The sequence below is a fragment of the Alosa sapidissima genome, chromosome 6 (genome assembly GCF_018492685.1).
Source record: "Alosa sapidissima isolate fAloSap1 chromosome 6, fAloSap1.pri, whole genome shotgun sequence".
In the NCBI taxonomy this organism is placed as follows: domain Eukaryota; kingdom Metazoa; phylum Chordata; class Actinopteri; order Clupeiformes; family Clupeidae; genus Alosa; species Alosa sapidissima.
In genome coordinates, this window is record NC_055962.1 from 1,035,313 (window position 1) to 1,050,199 (window position 14,887).

Below are 14,887 nucleotides of genomic sequence, written 5' to 3' on the forward strand. Positions count from 1 at the left end.
AATAACATTCTGTGTCTGAACTGCTGCTCTCAAGCACGCATCTAGGCAAGTGGGCGTGTCAAGCAGGCGGCTCTGAGTGCAGTGAGTGCGCAGGCAATGTCAACATAGTCTTTCCCGACAGTCTTCGGCCTTGTGGATAAAACAAAAGGTGAAATCTGGAACTATATCGGATAGCCTACATCGCGAATAGTGAAGGCAAGCCATCAGGTACACAGAGGCCCGTTTGTAAAATATGTTTCAAAGTCATTTAAAAGCAGTAGGCTACGCATGGAACTTGGCTAAACACCTCGCAGACATATCCCAAAATTTTTAAAGAGTTCAAAGAATGACAGGTTAACGAATATAGAAAACACGACTACATGATTAGTGCCAAGTTCTTCTCTTCTGTTTTAGTCTAGCCTAAGTGAAACGAGTATGGTTCTCTGGGATAAAGCGAACCATCCTTCATCAATGAATTTTGACGTGACATAACGAGTAATCATTTTGACGAGACAACGAGCTATAATCATAGGGTGCTAACGTGATGAAAGTGCAATGTTCACGCCAGAATAACATTACCATAACTTGTAAACAATGTGTTTTATGTTCGGTCAGTACTATTGGTAATATTTGTCATGGCATGTAGACTGCAATTTGTTCAATAATTATTGCCCAGATGTAGGATAGGCTACCCTAAATGCGCTAATTAAAGCCCACAGCGTATAATACCACCAAAGCGTGTTGAGCCCTAATAATAATAGCGGGTTATTGTTACGTGAGCAAATCATGTCATCAAAGAAATAGACGTAATGTAGGAATGCACACAGATATATTGCAACAGATAATGGTGTAGGCCTATCTAACGAAGACCTGAGTGGTTGGAACGTCGTACTTGTACACTGGGCGCAAAGAAGACTATTCTCACAACTGTCAAGGAAATCAGGAAGGCCTAGGGTAGACTATACTGTACATCAGATGGCCTAAAGATTAGCTCCCTCTGCATAGCATTTAGTGATTTGCATACAGTAATTTCAACAGTGACCTTGATCTAGCCTAGTTTGGCTATTCAAAGCTACTTTATTGCCAAAACACAATGTAAATGAACTATAACAAACAATAAAGGACTTAGTCATACAAAGTAGGCCTACTATTTTACTGACTATAAAAAATAATAATTATATAGGAAGTTTAGAACCCAGAATTGACCTGCACACTACAAAAGTGCACCAAATTCAACACAAATGACTCAATACACTTGGAGGAGGTATGAGTCCTTTCTTTTCCAGATATCTTAGAATTTCGCTGTAGTATCGTTTCAGTATCGAGCATCGTGATATTTATGGCAGGTATCGTATCGAAGTCATAATTCTGGTATCGTGACAACACTAATAACAACTTCATTCCTCACAGTGATTAGGATGTTGATGACTCTGTTTTAGGACGGTGTCTTGTGTAATTCCGCTGGATTTTCTTGTAAAAATTGTTTTTTTTGCATATTTTGCTAGTATAGAGTCTAAGGAACAAGATTTTATTTTGTCTTCAAATTTTCACGATCCATTTTCACACTTAGATGACATCATCATTTATATAATGCATAATTAAGACTGGGACTACTATAACTCGGGGGGTCAAATGTGAGAAAATGCTGGTAAAGAGGGTATTTTGCCTAATTTGTGGGTGCTGATTCTGAATATCATATTTACATAGCTGATTGTTTAGTTTTAAAACCTGCTATTTAGCATATGCAGCCGAAACTGGCCTCCATAGGCAACATAGAATGGGTGAATAGGGTAAAAAAAAATTAACTCCTTGATATTCTTCTGAAACTTCACTATTAGATTATTTACGTTGACAATATTTTTTTGCATTACAAATTTTCTGAAAAATATATGTTTATGGTTGTAATATAACAATATCTAATTAATTATGCACTAATTTGCATACATTTCAATTACAGACATCTGAACATTGGATAGTTAACATTGGATGAAGTCAGGTTCAGGTCTGCCTTCAGAACTTTTTCTGGGTTCTCTCATGTCTATCTTAGTCTAATTCACAAGACCAGAGACACCCAAGGATCTCATGTATAAACGTTAACACTTTTGGTTAACTGTGATTACAAAGAACTTTCCTGAATACATGCTGGTTTGTAATCTATACATAACTTACTTCACTCTAAATAACAGAACATCTTCCAAACTAAATTAACTACAGTGGGTCCCAGTTAAGTTTGGACGGGTTCCTTCAGGAATCACGCACCCCATTTTCTCAGCAGAAATGGCACAAACTGCAGTTGACACAAACAACCACAAGGTGTCACTTTGGAGTTCTGCCACTACTATTTTTGATACAACTTGACTTACTGCTTCCATGATGCATTTTCCAAGTCAGTAGAACAATCAGAGAAAGCTGAGCCATTACCAAACATATATGATAATACAATAGCGTGAGTTTATATATCTTATACCCTATTTGTCACGGTTACTTATAGATTTGATAGTGTAACGATAAGCGCATGAGACTTTCAGTGGGGGCACGGGAACTTAAATTGATCACGGTAGTTTAAGCTTACACTTGACAAAACATTCTAATATGAAAATGTAGATGCAATTGTTGTAAGATGGTGCAGCTCCTTTAAGAAAGCACCGTGTGCAGGGATAGAGCGAGAGAAAGCGAGAGGGGATATGTGTTAGAACTTAGATGCGTGTGGAAAGTGCTGTTGAGACTGGAGCGAGTCATATTCAAAATAATGCAAAAAATAAATCCGCAGATAAAACCAATTATCCTCATTCATTGCAACCGCAGCATGCCTGCTTGCCGACGTTCAAACGAAAAAGATATCAAAGCACCTTTTGCGTTTGAATGTAGCACGAATTTAAACAGCTTGACAAATGATTTAGCTAATTGATTATAGCCTGTACAGCAATTGTTGAACATTTACCTGTACAAGTACATTGTTAGCCTACAGACCAATTTCCATAGTGCACATCTTATCAACAGTTTGAATGTCGTGTGTGTTTCTGCATTGACAAATACCGTTCAGCACAATGATTCATGCCCAATTAATTTCCCCTGTTAAAGTGTTCGCCTTTGTTACACTATTTGGTTTCATGATGTAGCCTATGATAACCACCATATGGCCAAATATGTGACTCAGCTAATGTTATAGGCTATACAATTTCCCCTCTTAAAGACAAGCTGGTGTAGCTTATTAGACTAGTATTACTAGCTACTATTAAAATGCACCGACGGTAGCCTTGGCTATGTGTAAAGTAAGCTATCGCATGATTTCATGCACGTAAGTTCATGCATCTGTCAAGTTCGTACAGGGCCTCGCACCCCCTTGCGACGGCCCTGCAGCTCCGCGATAAACACGGGAAAAGTTGACAGGTTTGTTTCGGTCCCAGTGATTATTTGTGAAATTGTGCAAACGACAGCCTTTTCAAGGCATTTCAAGGAAGGAGTCGTAGCATGCAAGCTCTCAAATTGACCCAGTAGACAGAAGGCATCAATAGCCTAAATTGTTGGGACTGGGGAGGGTCATGTGTTTTTTTCTCAATCACTTTGGAGAGTCATAGAAAAATGTCTTGCTGGCGAGGGAGGGTCACATCTTTTTTGACTAACGCTCCCAAAACTCCTCCGGTAGCCCCTTAAATAAATAATGAACAGTCCCTAATTGATTATAGCCTGTAAGCCTACACCAGCAATTGTTGAACATATACCTGTACAGGACATTGACAGTAGCCCAGCCTAACAAGCAGATGTTGCAAAAAAGACGCAATTAATCAGAAATAAATAATGTAATCTGCATCGCTTTATTTAACAAACTGCAAGCAACAAGAGGGTTGAGTTCGCTGTGAGGCCAAACCCAAGAGCAGAGCCTATCTGCTAAGGCACTCGATAGGCTATAACGAGCTGTTTGCGCCTGGAAAGACAATAAGATGCTTTCTGAATAGCACAGCGAAGACGGCTCTGGTCATCCCATACCCTTCCCCCACTTCCTGTAGCCTACCATTAGGACTTTGCCGTTTTGGGACATTAAGCTTTTTCACGTTAAGCCCCCCTCCCCCACCCCCTTCTTTCACAAGCAGTGGGGGAGCGCGGGGCACAAACGAACACTTTTTGGTAGACAAAGGAGGGTTCTCCGCGCTTCTGTCGTTTGGCCACAATCCGGTGCAACCAGGCCAGGACAGATATTTTAGAGCAGGGGTGTCAAACTCATTTTCATAGAGGGCCACATCATTGAATTTATAGGTTACTGAGGGCCACATAATCGGCGAACATGTGCATGGTGCAACCATGAAATCGGTATTGCAGTATGGCTTATTCAAAATTGGTGTGTAATGGTCCTAACCACTTTAAAACAGTGTGGCTGAAATAAAAAAAACAAACAGCCTACAACAGTAACATTTTCAAATGCAACTTCTAGGCCTACAGTATTAGTTAACAACTGATCAATATGCATTCATGGACTGACATTGATGAGAATAAACTGCAGTCAATAATGTGCATAACAATGTCCATAACACATCACCACTAAAATTAACTGTGGCTAAGAAAGGTACTGTGTGTGTGTGTGTGTGTGTGTGAGCTATGGTACGTACACCCACCCCCGCAAAAACAAATTCACGCGTGTACAATATTTGTCCTTTTCCCGTGCATTGCAAAAAAAGTAGCCTACATAGCATAACAATATCCACATGCAATAATACAACAACAACAACATCTACGATGACCTATTAATTGACAAATTGATACAGCCCTATAGCTAAAGTTACCTTTAGTTTTGTTCTAGCGTACCGTGACGTCTGGCTTTAAACAGCTGTAATCTAACGTTCTGACAAGCACACCAATTGCCTACCTTGTTCTTGCCCATCTGGAATAACATATGCAGAGTCTACCAAGGTCAATCTTGCCAAAAAAGCCCTCAAATCTGAAAACACATGAGGCAAAAGTGCAAAAAAAAATCACAAAACTAACTAAACTAACACGCGCATATTTTTGTATTGCAATCATTGTAGCCTACAGTTGTAAAGGCGCGTAACAGTCGTTTTACTCCCCGTATGCACTCATTAATTGATAGCTGTTTTGGGACACGTTAAACGTTCTTTATAATCACCAAACGTCTTATAAACAAGTATTGCCAGGAGCAACACCTTGCAAAAAATAACAATAGGCCTAGGCCTTTATATGGCTCTGCTCCTGCCTAGATTCGAACTCCGAACTGCCTGAAAGTTGCAGACCTGTTCTGGATATACGTGCATTAACCCACTCGACCGTCAGACAACGCTATCTGCTTCGAGTAGCCTATTGGGTAGGAATGTAGCCTACACTGGTTGCTGTGGCACAGTCTTGAGTGACCGAATTAGTTTTCCTTTGTCATATGAATGCTGTCATTTTGTTAACATTACTGTTAAGGAGATGCTGTAGGCAAAGGCTATATTTCAACCTCGTTAGTGTAGTAAAAAAAAAATCAGAACTATTCACAAGGTTTCTGGGCAGCATATTTATGTTCTGTTAGCAAGCGAACTTCTCATGACTACCGACAAAGTAGCCTACTGCCAGCTGACGAAGCTCTCATTTTAAAACATTTCTGAGAGACGGGCACTGTACAATCAAGAAATCTTGCCACTGAATCCAAAACTATGTTTAACATTATGTACAAAGCTTAGGCTACAGTGGACTAGCATGTTGCAGGGGCTGCTAAAAACACAGAGAAACGCACTGAAAATTCGGCCAATCACAGCCCTTGCTGTCGAATGCGCCGTTCGGTTCGTCCGTGGAACGCCACAGCAGACTATGCTGTCCCCAAGCGGCTGCAGTTGTACTTACATTTCACCCAGCTGCGTGAATCACCTTGATCGTGAATGAAGTGTCAATTTTTAACTGGGACCCACTGTATTTACAAATATGCAAGTGAACTGCTAAACCTTTCAGAACAAGAAACACTTTTCAGAACAAGAAAAACATTTCAGAACAAGAATCATGGACTGAGTCATTCTCAGTATTCTTGGCAATTTCTCCTTTATACAACTGAGTTAATACTCACTCATCTTCCTCCCTTTTTATCAACATCACTCCCATCATTTCTGACCTCCTGGTTTTCACAGTCTACACTGTGAGTGCAGGCTGGTGTGCATGGCAGTCCATTTCGAGTACAGGAACACACATTTTTTTCATACTTACTCTTTAGGCAGCCACACTTCACAAAAGCCAGAAGCTCTCGAGGTGCTGGGTCATTTAAACAATAAACTGGCACAAACAAATCTCCCTCCAAGTGCCACCCATGATCTACAGGAGAAGGCAGCTTGAGCTTTGCTTTAGTGCAGGACTTTCATACATGAGTCAAATAGTTTGTCCGGGATACATGAGGATGAAAGGCAGCTGGTGAAGGTGGAAGCTCTTTCCCTCCTTTTCCTTTTCGAAACAGCTCCCACCGGAGGTCTTTTAAAGTAGCTGCATTTTTTGCTGATGTTCCATATGCCATGCACACAAACTTCTCCAAACAATTCACCACATCTATACTGGATCTAAAGATGACCCCAAAGCCTGCAGACTCAAGAATGGGGTCTCCCTCATCGAGGAGCAGAAATAGCTGTGTCCATTATTTTTGCTATTTCCGGCAAACTTTCCACCCCAATCTGCACCAGTAAATGCATGGAAGGCAGGGAATGCTTTTGCATGATTGGATCCAAGGACTTTAGCACTTTCACCACACTGCAAAAACTGCTTATCTAACAAAATCTCACCAAGTGTTATCAATCTTATATCAAGATAAAAAAAACTAGTTGGTATTGTTTTCAGTATAAAGAGACTTACCTAGCGCTTTCTTGTGAAAACATTTGACTTAATTTTAAAAAAGTTTGACTTATCTTAAGACATCTCATCCTGAAAACAAGCAAATTTGTCTGCCAGTGCGTTGAGCAAATTTGTCTTGATAAGACTCCTTAAAATAAGTCAAAGTCTTCTTAAATTAAGTCAAAATTTTCTTTTGAGAGGGCGCTAGGTAAGTCTCTTTTCATACTAAAAACAATACCAAATAGATTTTTTAATCTTAATATAAGATTAATAACACTTGGTTAGATTTCATTTTTTGCAGTGCAATGTTGATACAAGCTGTTTTTCCCCTCCCAGCATTCAAAAACAGCTGACATGGTTTAAGAAAGCTGTAGATGAAGACAAGCAGCACATAAACGTCAGTGTTCACCGAGTGCACATGAATTGTGCAACCAGGGTGTGATGAAGCAGCATAAAGACAGTGTAATGGAATCAATGTATCTGCCTCTTCATGGTCATGTTCTTGCATTTCCACAGGGAATGCATCTGCCAAATTTGACCTTACCTCTGTGCCAGCTGCACAAGCAAGCAATTGACCACTTGATGCAAAGTTTTGTAGTAACTTCCCTTGAAGGTACAGAATAAGTTTATTCTTTGTGTCTTTATGAGATAGGAGCTGCTTCATGGTTATGTTTTGCACATCCATAGCATCTGAGATATGGAAGATAACTGGTTCAGAGCCTTTGGTGCGTTTAGCTCGTGTCTGATCTTTCAATGACTTATCAAGGTAACGGTCAAACAAGACCCTCAGTTCATGTGAACCTTTTCCTCTATTGCAGATAACTGATACAAACTGATCTGCCAACTTTGCACAAGTGTTTGAATGAGTGTCTCTTCTTAAGGCCTGCAATTCAACCATACCATCTATGACAATGACTGAAAAGTCTGTTGGTACTGAGGCATTTTCTTTATGCATCCTCTGTGTTGCATTCATCAGTTCTGATTTGTCTGTTGGAATATAGATTAAGCCATCCGATATAAACAGGGACCTGGGGTAAGCTGATGGCTCATATTCACCGACTTCTCTCATGTTAACCAAATTTGGCCGAACCTCCATAATTAAAAGAAAGCGTGTTAGCAAGGCACGTTCTCTACTAAGTTCTGTCAATTCTTGCCCGTGCTTGTCCTGTGCCTTCTTGGGAGTGGATCCAAACATCTTAAGTTGTAACTTTTTCATAGGATCCCATAGGGAACCTTGTGAGGTGGTGAGCAGCCTGGCTGTTACAAACTCATGGTATGCAGCTTCACCTTTGGAATCTCTTTCTAAAAAATCCTTCTCTGTGCTATGGGGAATCGCTTGATTAGAAACAAAGTTTCTAAGGGTATGTCTACACGAAGTGTAACCGGCTAAATGTGCTGTAGTGCATATGCCAGACCAGTCGATGTCGCCGCTGTGCAGAAGCTTCACGTTTAATTCACGTGAACTGCATAGAAGAAAACATTGTTGAAACAGTTTGTTAAGCATGAAATAAGGAGACTACAGACAATTCGGTTTTCAATTCAACTGGTAAACTAACTAGATGTATCGCATAGCGGTACAAAATATGACCGCCGCTCAGTCCTGTACATCCGTTCCGCGGAAATAAATCACACTTCAATTTGTCTCCATATTTTACTCCATCCCCCACTCTTGAAACTTTTGTGTATGCTTGTTTGGCATGCCTGAGTGTGTGTGTGCGGCTCCACAGAAACTAGCCTACTGGTGCTGAAAAGGTGAATAGATTGTAGAATAGCCAAAGAAGATGTAGCATTGTTATAAAACCTTTAAAATCTCTAAACAATCACAAGTAGGGCAGTTCATCACAGTTCATCCATTGCAACTGGATTGATGAAAGGTCACTTACACCTGTAGGCTACATTGTATTTGGGAAAAGCAAAAGGTATCAGCATAATGTTATTTATTTATTTATTTATTTATTTATTTATGTGTGTATTTATTTATTTATTTATTTATTTATTTATTTATTTATTTATTTATAAACAAAAACATCTCTGTCAGTTCCATGCCGTTTTCAACAGCTATCAAAAACAAAGGTCATTTTTGGATGGATGGATTTTTTGTGAATGTTTCTTCTTCTACATAAGATTTTAGTCATCTTTAGTTCATGTGATACTTTATTGTCAATGCACAAATTAAGTAACAGTAGTCTGAAACGTTATTGTTAATGCACAAATTAAGTAACAGTAGTCTGAAACGAAATGCTGTATTACATCTAACCAGTGGTGCAAATAACTGACATGTCCAAATGGGCCTTGATGAAATGCGTCGTTAGACTGTTCATACACATTTTAACGGGCCAAAGTTGAAGAGCTGTTGTCCGTTATTGTTCGTGCAAATATAGGCCGATTCATGTTCCCTTGCATTGTGTAACTGAGGTCCATGGCTAGTCTGGCTTTCACCAGACCAAGCTCAATCTTTTAAGAAATCAAAAAATAAATAGCGGGCAGATCAGGCTGGGTTCACCCAGCCTAGTCCATAGGCACCCGATATTGTTTAATTTCCCGATTGAGATATCCACACTCTGGCTATTCTAAATGCATCAGGGAGTTATGACAAAACTGTAATTAACAAACTAGATCCTAATAGAAAGCTGTTAGCTTCCCTAAGCTACAGGTAGGCTTATAAGATAGGCCTATTTACAACATAAATTGTCAATAGGCTATGCTGGTGACACAAATAAAATCTCCTTTGGAAACCAATGGCTTACGCCTTACAGTATCAAGCGGACTTAAACTGCCACATTGTGGCGAAAAGTTGTAATAAAATTCACGCAGCTCCATGAGTCAAGGAAAGCGTGAATGAAGTAGCCACTTCTAAATGGGACGCACTACACAGTAGCTTAAGGTGTGTTGCTAAAGCAGCCATAATGAAATGAAGGTGTCATTGGATACTTCACACACACATGCTTTTTAATTTCACAGACTACAACTACCAAGCTGGAATCAAAGCACATTGATTCCCCTCTCACACCCTGCACGCACTTAAAACAAAATAAACAGGCGTTTCAGTCTCACGCATGTATAGGCAAAACTGTATCAGACCGGTGTAACGTTGGTAAATCTTCCATCGCACAGAATGATTTTTGTAGCACGTGCAACAAATGACAGTCAAAAGATACAATTACAGTGCTGCTATCAATTTGCTTGGTATAACCGCATTTATAGTTTTCTACAAATTTAATCAATCAAATTGGCCTCCATCACTCAACCAACGCTAACGGTAACATTACCTAGGTCCTTATTGATATTATAAGATTGACGTACCTGCAGTAAAAACCAAGCATGTCCGATAAACATCCTCAGATTTATTTCGGCTTCAAGAAGAAATGGAAATTACATTTCATGTGAACATCATCCTATCCTAATTAGACGTTCTCTGCGGTAAACTACACTCATTGTATGAAGCGTCCATTGTTTTTGCAACCCACTTTTAACTTCCAACAAAATTACGTCTCACTACGCCATCTAGTGGACAAACGACTACTTATCGCCAATACTGGAAATGCAGCCATGATGATGATGATGATGAATATTTATTTTGGCTTTCTTTTAATCCTACTGAACTTGTAATTATGTATCGGCCGTTCTAATACCGATAGTATGTGGGTGCCTGTGTGTGTGTGCATGTGTATATGTGTGCACCGCCATCTACAGGCCAATGAGTGTACAGTCACTAAATGTACACATAACCTTATTTTTTTTTAGACCCCCCCCCCCCCCATGGATGAAATTCCACGAAACTGGCATACCCCCAGAGAATGCCAGGTCAATCATACACATAAAATTTGGTGCAGTTCTGAACATCTTAACTGAAGATGGGGGCGATTAAAGCAGAATAATATTGCATTTTCATTTTTTACCGGGGGGGTGCAAATCACAAATGAGTGATTATGGGCCAGATTGATGTGGGCCCTTGAGACCAACATGCCATAAAAGATTCTTCATCCTCAGTGCCACGGTTCAGGTAGTTATTTAGGAAAAACTGCGGCGGTCATAATAAAGTTCATTTTCAAGGTATTTGACTGCTATGTGGAATTTCAAATGCTTAGTCTACACATTGCATTAGGTCTGAGGACCACTGGAGAAAACACTAACATGCAGTAGGCTAATGTTTAACTAAGTTAAGCTAACGTGTTCTTCTAACTTAGCCACTAAAGGCTGATGGGCTACATTGTGCACATAAATCATGACGGAGGAAAGAAAAACATTTTAATATGATAAATAAATGGTTTGGTTTGTTTTTAAAAAGCAGCGTGTCAGGTCGAGTGCCGTGGCTGAGTTGAGAGGTGGGGCTATGTGGTCATAAAATTGCCGGCTTCGCACCTACAGGCGTCTACACGGCGAAAGTTAGCCGGCGGTTTCAAAAATTCCCACTTTGGAAGCTGGTTTCAAAAACTATCGGTTTCAGTCTCCTAAACTGCCGGCGTCGTGTACACGCAAAGCGTAACCGTTAACAAAACCTCACCGGTTTCACAAAAACCGGCGTCGTGTAAACAGCACCTAAGTCGCTCATTACTCCCAGAGAATGGCTTTTCAAAATGTGTGAGGATTCCATCACAGAACTTCTGAACATTCCTGAATATGCGCTCCTTGTAAGCTGGTTGTAGTTGGTAGTGGATTCGCTTTCCTGCGTTCAACTTCTGTGAAGTACTCCAGAAGTCATCAACTATTTGCAATATTTCTGGAGAAGCGAGCAGGAAACGTGATGATGCATTTTCATCCTGAGTTAACCCTTAGAACCCTAAGTTGTTTTTAGGGCATTTTCACTACCGTTATTCATAAGGATTTATTCTGGTCATTGTAAGTGCCACACACACACATATTATATATTGTTTTTTTTCAGCAGAGTCTAGCCTATCCAGATCTGCCAGATCATTTCATGTATTAGTACTAGCATTGATTTTATTTCGATTTTTAAAGAATTAAAGTATAAAAAGCGTATTATAAAAAAATTTATATATTATATGTATCTCACCACAGAAAGCTCATAGATCTACATGCATTTCATGTGTGTGTAGGGCAGACTGTCCTGAATTGGACAATATAATTGCCATGTTGGAGGGATACTCTGGGGCTGAGCAATTTACAGAAATATGTGGTGTGTGATTTACGGAAATATATGCCATTTTTTATTTAGTGATGAAAAATGACCTTTCTGCGCTCCATATCTGTAACACTGTAACTTATCTGACCTGACTTGACCCGAGTTTGCGTGTTAGCCTGTGTGTATGCACTCATAATGATTCTCAACTTTTTACTGCATTGCCATGAACAAAGTAAAGGCAAAAAAGGTGTTTTTTGTTGAACAAATTGGGATGCAATGTGAGCCTTGAATTGGATGCCATGCAGGAATTTGTTAGAATGTCAAAACCGGATTATGAATAGAGAAATACACAATAGCATTGGATTATAAACATGCTTTGCCACAAAAACAGACAAAAACGTGGGGTAAGTCCATCAGTGCTTCAAGTGTGTCAATCGGGTTCTAAGGGTTAAGCCAGTAATTCCACCAGAAACCTTTAGCCGTCTGATTTCCTGTTCTAATGCATGGTCAATTCCAAGGCCACAAAATGGAATGTCTGTTTTGAAGACAGACATTGCATCATTCTGCAAAGCTGTCCATGAAGAAGGATCTTCATCTTTCATAGCCATCATGTTAGCAAGATAATAGGAAGAAAATCGGGCATACTTGTACAGATCATGGGCAAAAAAATATTTTGCCATTTGATCCAGACTGGCCAGATGCAGTGGCCAATTAGCTGTTCTGCTTGCCTTATTGAATTGCAGTATATTCTCAACTTGTTTCATGTAGATGTGTAAAAAAATTGCTTGTGGTGATGTGTCAGCATCACCTATACAATTTCTGATAACCTCACAATAAGCTGCTATCTGATGAATGGTTAAGAATCTTGGGATTTGTCTGATGGATCAGTTGATCCCATCAAGTTTATCTCCTGCCCAACTGATTGCATCAGGGGAGAAACATTCTCCTCAGTGTCTGCCAGTGACTGTATAAGCACATTTTTCAAAGCTAGATATGTGACTATGTGAGCCTCCAGGCCCCGTTTATAGTGTTTCCCGCTGAGCACCTGTCAAACTGTGGCAGGTCCATACGGTCCTTTTTCAATCCATATCTGCTCCAAGCCAGACCCTTCAATGAATCTCCCTAGGCTTTTCAATGCTGCAACTATAGTGTGTAGTTCACCCATGCGCAGTATCAGTTTATCATGATATTTTGCAGATTCCCTTAACTTAACTGCTCGCTCGTACAAGTCCAAATCCAAATATCATTGGTATCCATGGTCAATTTCAATGCTGTGTATAGCTTCTATAGCAATTCCAATGGAAACCTGCACAGAAGCTCTGTTCCTTGTTGCAGAAGCTAGCAAAACGGTGGTCACCAGCAGTGCTTGTCTTTTTAGCATGGAATAATATATTACTGACGGTATTCTCAGAGTTTGGACAAGGTGTGAACTTTGAATTCTTGTCAGAACACTTCAACTCTTTGTCACAAATGAAGCAAGTTCCTTGGCCATGTCTAGGGTTGCAACATTTCGGGAATTTTCAAAGTTGGAAACTTTCCATGGGAATTAACGGGAATATACGGAAATTAACAGGAATAAACGGGAATTAATGGGAATAAACTGGGAATTTTTAATATGGCAAGTTAGTCTATAACAGGGAACTTAAATGTAGTGGACAAAACCCCATCTTGCAGCATAATATTAGTTAAAACAACCTGATTTAATGCAATTTCAGTCAAATTTCTACCCTGCACATACATCAATCCCATGCACACAGCAATCAGCATAGGTTTCCTTTATGTCTAGTAGCCTATGATGCGTTCATGTGCATGGGGAAAATAAATTCCCAGTGAAAATGTCATCTCGTGGGAATAACTGGTGGAAGTTTGCAAACAGAGTCTTCATTCAAATGGGTGTACGTCATTTTGCATAAACTGTAATGGGACGATTAATCTGTCTGATTAAGCTTGACAACTTATATATAATTTACATAATCTATAAGGTTTGGTTGGGGTGGTATGTTGTGTCATATTTTTATTTGTTTTACCATTTTCTGGGATTCTAACTGAACAAACTGATTGTCATTCAATGTTCCAACCAATTGGATTTTGTTGTTGAGTGGCGTGGTATATCTTGGGCAGTTCAGTGGTTTCAGTGTTGCTATCTTAGCACGCTAGTAAACCATAGGCAGAGAATGGGATTCCCGCTAGCATGTTAGATATCTTTGTATGCTAAGCGAAAATATGAACAAACAAATCATATTGCTTATTACGAAACAAAATGTTAATGTCTGTATATGAAACAGTAGGAGTTACCAAAAATTCCCAGTTAATTCCCATAATTTCCTTTAATTCCATGAAAGTTTCTAATTTGGAATATTTCCAAAATTCCCCAGCTTAACTTCCCATGGAAAGTTTCCGGTAAATTTCCGGAAATTTTCCGCCCCTTTGCAACCCTAGCCATGTCTCCTCAAGCCAGCCTCAGCAATTAAGATAGCAAATCAAGCTAGCAAAGCTATCCTTCTAGCAACTTACTGTGTGTGCTCTTCAGAGTGTGCTGTGTGTGCTCTTCAGTGTGTGCTGTGTAGCTCTGTTACATGTGGGATGCCTGTACTCTTATAGGTTATTTCCAAGACAAATTTATCTTAAGGTAGACAATAGAATGACATGGCAGGTCAAAGAAAGCAAAGATTAAGAAATCGTTTTTGACATAGGAAGGAGGTGTTTACACTTTTCAGGCACTCAAAGTTAGAAAACTATGGATATTTTTTTTAGAACCAATAACCTTTCTACATTAACTGGGGGATTTGTGTGCAGAAAGTGGAATTAATTGTCAAAAAAAATTGAAGAAAATGTGAATCACTTTTTGGTCTAGATATAATCGCTTATTTTAGAACATACAGAAAAAAACACTAAAGATGGATCGTGAAAATTTGAAGACAAAAAAATATTGTTCCTTAGACTCTATACTAGCAAAATATGCAAAAAAAAAATCAATTTTTACACGAACATCCAGCGGGACCCTATTTTCCAAACACAGCGTACTGT

General features: G+C 39.5%; 1 protein-coding gene across 1 annotated transcript in view; it reads left to right on the forward strand.

Annotated features, from left to right (window-relative positions):
• The window catches only part of lbr (lamin B receptor), a 67,067-nt gene that overhangs the window by 20,677 nt on the left and 31,503 nt on the right, over nt 1-14,887 (forward strand). The gene's annotated exons all lie outside the window — the stretch shown is intronic.